This window comes from Schistocerca gregaria, chromosome 3 (assembly GCF_023897955.1).
Source record: "Schistocerca gregaria isolate iqSchGreg1 chromosome 3, iqSchGreg1.2, whole genome shotgun sequence".
NCBI lineage: Eukaryota > Metazoa > Arthropoda > Insecta > Orthoptera > Acrididae > Schistocerca > Schistocerca gregaria.
In genome coordinates, this window is record NC_064922.1 from 281,455,731 (window position 1) to 281,462,579 (window position 6,849).

The following is a 6,849-nucleotide window of genomic DNA, read 5'->3' on the forward strand; positions in this document are numbered from 1 at the left end:
GTCATTTTGATCTAAAGAATTTAACTATCAAAGAGTGTCCGAATTTTGCTTATGTTTTTGCGCTTTCAGCACCACGTCAACATGGGCTTTCATTGTTCGAACGAAGGTAATGCTCGTTTCACAACAATCCTCACAAACACACAATACCGACGACCACAAGATCGGCTGTCGACTTTTGTTAGCGTTCGATACGGGACTCTCACAATGCTTAATGCACGCGTACCGGAGATTTACAAAAAAACACGATATTCTTGGAATGATTTACCAAAATTATTGCTGTAATAAAATGTTACACAATGATTTATCAACGGTTAATGTAAGAGTACTCTCTCAGGAGTGAGTTATTATCGTCAATAATTTAGAAATTAAGCATAAAATACGCTTGTTTGCCGTTTCAAGGTAACGGGCCACTGAAAATGTATTACAAACACGTCAACAGTATCATTAAACGTCATCTGATAACACAACACGATAAGACGAAGTAAATATTCCAGAATTCGTACAAGAACAGCTGCCAACATGAGTAACGTAGAAGTAAATATCCTCGGAGAAGTGAAGCTAGAAAATGGTTCAAATGGCTCTAAGCACTATGGGACTTAACATCTAAGGTCATCAGTCCCCTAGAACTTAGAACTACTTAAACCTAACTATCCTAAGGACATCACACACGTCCATGCCCGAGGCAGGATTCGAACCTGCGACCGTAGCGGTCGCGCGGTTCCAGACTGAAGCGCCTAGAACCGCTCAGCCACACTGGCCGGCTTATGTGACTGGATTTGTGATTTCTTATCGGAGAGGTCACAGTTCGTAGTAATTGACGGAAAGTTATCGAGTCAAACAGAAGTGATTTCTGCGTTCCCCACGGTAGAGTTATAGACCCTTTGCTGTTCCTTGTCATTATAAACGATTTTGGAGACAACCGAGCAGCCGTCTTAGGTTGTCTGCAAATGGTGCTGTCGTTTATCGATTAATAAAGTGATCAGAAGATGAAAACAAATTGCAAATTTAGAGAAGATGCCTGAATGGTGCGAAAATTGGCAGTTGACCCTAAATGACGAAAAGTGTGAGGTCATCCATATGAGTGCTAAAAGGTATCCGTTAAACCTCGGTTACACGATAAATCAGTCAAATCTAAGGGTCGTTAATTCAACTAAGTACCTAGGAATTACAATTACGAACAACTTAAATTGGAAGGAACACTTAGAAAATGTTGTGGGGAAGACTAACCAAAGACTGCGTTTTATTGACAGGACACTAGGAAAATGTAACAGATCTACTCGTACTAAGGAGACTGCCTACAGTACACTTGTCCGCCCTCTTTTAGAATACTGCCACGCGGTTTGGGATAGGGATAGGATTGACGGAGAACATCGAAAAAGTTCAAAGCAGGGCAGCACGTTTTATATTATCGCGGAATATGGGAGAGAGTGTCACTGAAATGATACAGGATTTGGGCTGGACATCATTAAAACAAAGTCGTTTTTCGTTGCGACGCAATCTTCTCATGAAATCCCAACCACCAACTTCTCCTCCGAATACGCGAAAATATTGTGTTGACGCCGACCTACATAGGGAGAAACGATCACCACGATAACATAAGGGCCATCAGAACACGTACGGAAAGATGTAGGTGTTCGTTTTTTTCCGGGCGCTATACGAGATTGGAATAATAGAGAATTGTGAAGGTGGTTCGATGAACCTTCTCCCAGGCACTTAAATGTGATTTGCAGATTATCCATGTAGGTGTAGATGTTCAAGAGAGAACATAACAACCAAGACAGGAAACAAGCATAACATGATTAAGTGCTAGCGTAGGTTCGCATCCCACCACATGCAAATTTTTGTTTCATGTTAATGTTGGTAACACTTTCTGAGACTTTCTTACAAACAAAAATACAAATATGTGTGCAATATTCAATGTTATTTACATACCGTCTGATTTGAGAACGGAGGAGGAAATAAATATTTAGTGTTTTCGAGTAAGACCGCTGATATTTTTAAAATATCGGGAATTCGATACATCGATGTTAAAAAAGAGTAACATTATCGACCCTCAACATACCGAAAAAAATATTACTGATATTTTTAAATATAGACGGAAAAGATATTTAAGTACCAGCAAAAAAAAAAAAAAAAAAAAAAAAAAACATGGCTGCACATTGTAAATACAGTGCCAGTGCCAGTTTTAGAGCTGTATATTTAAGTATTGATTTATTATTAGATATTCTGTAAATCAAGAAGTTAGCAGCCTGTTTACCCCCCTTCGAGAAGAATCGAAAGGAAGACGATGCAAGTTCACGCTTGGCTATAACCACTTTTTCCAACAATGGCAACCGCAGGAAAGTGGCACTGTAAAAGGTGTCCCATGGGTCCGTCGTTCGGTTTCGACACATAACGAACTTGTCTGGGACACTTCACGTCTACTTCCTTGTTTTTTCATTTCTGCAAACGCCAGCGACCTAGCAGTTACAGCGTTAAAACTGAAGGGTGAGGCTAAACGCTGCAGAATCTATTGGTAGCATCGAGCACCGATTACGTCAGTACTTCCCCTCACACGTCTCCGCCATTCGCAACATCAGTCCTGTCATTTAGATTTTTGTACATCAGTTTGAGAAACTGTTTTTTAAGAATGCCGTTGTGAAAAAATAGCACAGTAGTTGCGTTAGAAACAGTTTTGAACTCAACTGGTGTGCTAGTTTTTTACATCGGATATCTTGTTATGTCACTCACACTGTCACCCCCCCCCCCCTCCCCCCAAAGCGATCGGACTTCTTCGTGTCATCTATACTTGCTTCACACAGCCAAAGTGAAAGACTGGGCGTGGAGTAAGACTCCTTCATACAGTGAAAGTTATGTTCTACTACAATTTCAAAAGACCGAAAAAATGGTTCAAATGGCTCCGAGCACTATGGGACTTAACATCTGTGGTCATCAGTCCCCTAGAACTCAGAACTACTTAAACCTAACTAACCTAAGGACACCACACACATCCATACTCGAGGCAGGATTCGAATCTGCGACCGTAGCAGTCGTGCGGTTCCGGATTCAGCGCCTAGAACCGCGAGACCACCGCGGCCGGCTTTCAAAAGAACGGCATCAAGTATTTATCGAAAAGCGGGAAAAAAATAATATAAAATAAAAGTATTGTCACTCGATATCGCCATTTCAATGCCGATGTATCGGTAGCAATGCAGTCAATTATATATATCTTATTTCGGAAAAAATATCGATATTATATCATCAGCCCTATTTGCGAGTGTGTGTTTAGACGGGAAGCTAAGAGGACAGCTTAAATTACTGCGAATGAAACGAGCAGCAATAACATTCATACTCTTCCTTGTCACAAATATTTCGCTGTTTATCTACGAATATGTGGCAATTTTTGAGTGTGTGTATAGGCGGGGACCTAGGAGTATAGTTTTAAATCTGGAAATTTGTGGTAAGTTCTATGGGACCAAACTGATGAGGTCATCGGTCCCTATGCTTACACACTACTTTCTCTAACTTAAACTAACTTACGCTAAGGACAACACACTCACCCGTGCCAGAGGGAGCACTCGAACCTCTGACGGGGGAACAGCTTTAAATGCTGCGACTAAAACGAGCTGCAATAAAATTCATTTTCTGCCTTTACCCAAATATTTGGCTTTTTATTTCCGAATCTGTGGCGATTTACGAGTGTGTGGTTTGGCTGGAGCGTAAGATGACAGCTTAAATTGCTGCGAGTGAATCGAGGAGCAAAACATTCGTACTTTTCCTTGTCACAAAGTCGACAGCCAATCATACGGTTGATAAAACCACTCTCACTCGTGAGGGTATAATAACGGTCTACGAAAAACCACATGCGTTTGTGAAGACACGTTTTCAAGGAAGTTTCTCTGCAAATGTGTGACGTGATATGATAGATGGTAAGTTGAGTGGGTCCGTTGTGTTATCGCATTGGCTTACAAGGACCTCATTTCTATACTTCCCTGAAAATGAGCATCCGGCATTGATGGAAGACGTTCCTTTGGCTGCAAGGATGGATATGTTCCTCCAGTATGATGGGCCCCTGCACATTCTAGTCGTCAGGTAACACATCATCTAAACCCAACATTTCCAAGAAGACGTTCGGCAGAATTGGTGGCAATTGTTGCCACCAACGTTCCCGGTCCTTACAACTTCAGATTTTTAGATTAGATTAGTGCTGCCCTCCCCTAAGGAACGCCAAGATGACGGTGATATCGAGAGAATGCGAAAGTGCATTGAAATCGGAGGTGGAACTTATGAAAATCAACTTCGAACTTAATGATTTGCCTTTGTTTAATACCTCAAGTCATAATTTTCTTTATTACATTCTAACGACTGAATCTCCGCAATCATCAATAATTGGATACCTGCTACTTGCAATGTTTTATTTGAAATAGTTCATACTACCACTTCCTAAAATGCTTACTATTCCTGCTGAAAACCTTCGATAATACGGCGTAAAAGGCTCCTCTATCTAGACGAAGGGCACCATATCTGTGTGCCATTGACTCTAAATTCTGTCGAAAGACCTCTGAAGTGTTGAGGTATACTGTTCTAAAAGCTCCACACAGCTTACGGATATTTACAGCTGCAAGAGCCCACCACAGTGACCGTGGTATCCACCTCACTGATGCTGTAGCGTCCAGCTCCAACCATCAGGATCGAATGCTGGTGGTAGTGGAAGAAAGATATCCCACCCTGTGCCTATTTTCGTAGGTAAATACCAGCCGTCGTCGGACTGAGTAAGATTCCTATAATCTGAGCTGAACTGTCCGCCATGTTTTCCCCTAAATATAGGAAAAAAAAACGGCTCTAAGCACTATGGGACTTAACATCTGAGGTCATCACTACCATAGACTTAGAACTACTTAAAACTGATTAACCTAAGGAGATCACATCCATGCCCGAGGTAGGATTCGAACCTGCGACCGTAGCAGCAGCGCAGTTCCGGATTGAATCGCCTAGAACCGCTCGGTCACAGCGGCCGGCTTACGTATAGAATACTCATACTTCTTTACACATGAGTCACGATACGAGTGGTGATTTCTGATTTAACATATTCAATAATTCGTCATACATTTGGGTGGCTGCTCAATTGTGAACTGCACTAATCATTGCAAAAATTGTTTTTCGCATATTTAGATTCCCAAATGATCGAAACCAGGAAAAAAATCAGCCATAATTTGCTGCACACACAACTGGGAACCGAGACGTGTCAATAGCGTATTGAAAATATGTGTTAATAAAAGTAGTTATAAACATGAAACCAACTGCGTTTCTTCTACACTGAAGCAAATTGTCTCAAAATATGTCGATTCCTGAAATATTTTCGCAACTGGCTAAGTGAGAAGGTATATTTATTGTGAAGTATTTATATCTCGTTTTCACAAACAGACATACACAAACTGAATAATACTTAACACCATTTCTTATAGAGGGACGGTAGGACGAGTGGTACTTACGGTATTGTTATAGCGGACAGGTCATTGTCAGGAAACCTGCACAAGTAACATAACCTTCATAGATGAAAGTTTTGACCACAAGTCAGCAAGCAAGAAATGAAACAACAAATTCGCTTCACTGGAACATAAAAATCTACTTTTCCGCCCTCTGTACAATTAAAATGCTATGCCGCAATTGTAGCTGCTTGTGACTAAACAATAACATCACTTTTGCAGGCGCTTACATACGTACAAAAACTGAGGGTCACAAGTTGTTACTCCTTATATCCCTATTTCAAGAAATTCGTAATGTGTTATAGCCGGCCGTTGTGGCCGAGCAGGCGCTTCAGTCCGGAACCGCGCTGCTGCTACTGTCGCAGGTTCGAATCCTGCCTCGGGCATGGATGTGTGTGATGTCCTTAGGTTAGTTAGGTTTAAGTAGTTCTAAGTCTAGGGGACTGATGACCTCCGATGTTAAGTCACATAGTGCTTAGAGCCATTTGAACCATTTTCTGAACTAATTATACTGAACATTTACAAACTACCGCACATGAAATATTACATTTCAATTTTTCTGTTATATGAAAAGGGGAATCTAAGTATCTCTATATACATAAATTGCTATTTTGTGCAAGTAATATCAAATATTCTATAAGAAATATTGTGGAATGTTGCTGTAACAGGTTAACCACCCAGACGGAAAACATAGCCGTATCCTCAGAGTTGGGGAAAACATCGTGGACGATTATGCCTATTATAAAGCAGCTCTAGGATTGAGGACACGGGCCATCGCTGACAGTGATTCACTTGTTGGATGGAAACGCCACTATGTTACACTTTCGAGAGGAGCGCCCGTTGTGCTGCAAACAGGTTTCCCTCCTCCAGCCTTCGCCGTCAACAACACAAACACGACGCTTTCCTATGCGGACGTGTGTACAGTTATTATTCGTAACCAGTCAGCCCGTAAGTAGCGGATTCAAGCTAAGGAAGGCAGATTAAGATTTAACATCTCGTCGACGACGAAATCATTAGCACGGATAGAAACTGGATATTGTGCTACACCTATTATGATGTACCCCGTCCAGTCACATTAATAGGACCGCCGCCTATATTCGACGTCAACGTACAATAACCACTCACAGACGGCAGATGGCAACACTAGGAGTGGAGGGGATATAAATGTCGTCGGTGGCGAGGGGGGGGGGGGGGGGGGGCAGATGTATTGCAATCGTTGTCGTAAAGAAGCAACAAAGCGATTCATAAGGATGGAAGCATTTCTGAAAAGTAAGTTTGTAAGCCGTTCGCATGACACTGTGGTTAAAGATACTGTGCATGGCAAAATGGTGCTGTCCACAACAGGCGACAAGGTAACTGTGGTACACCAAAGGCCATAGATGAT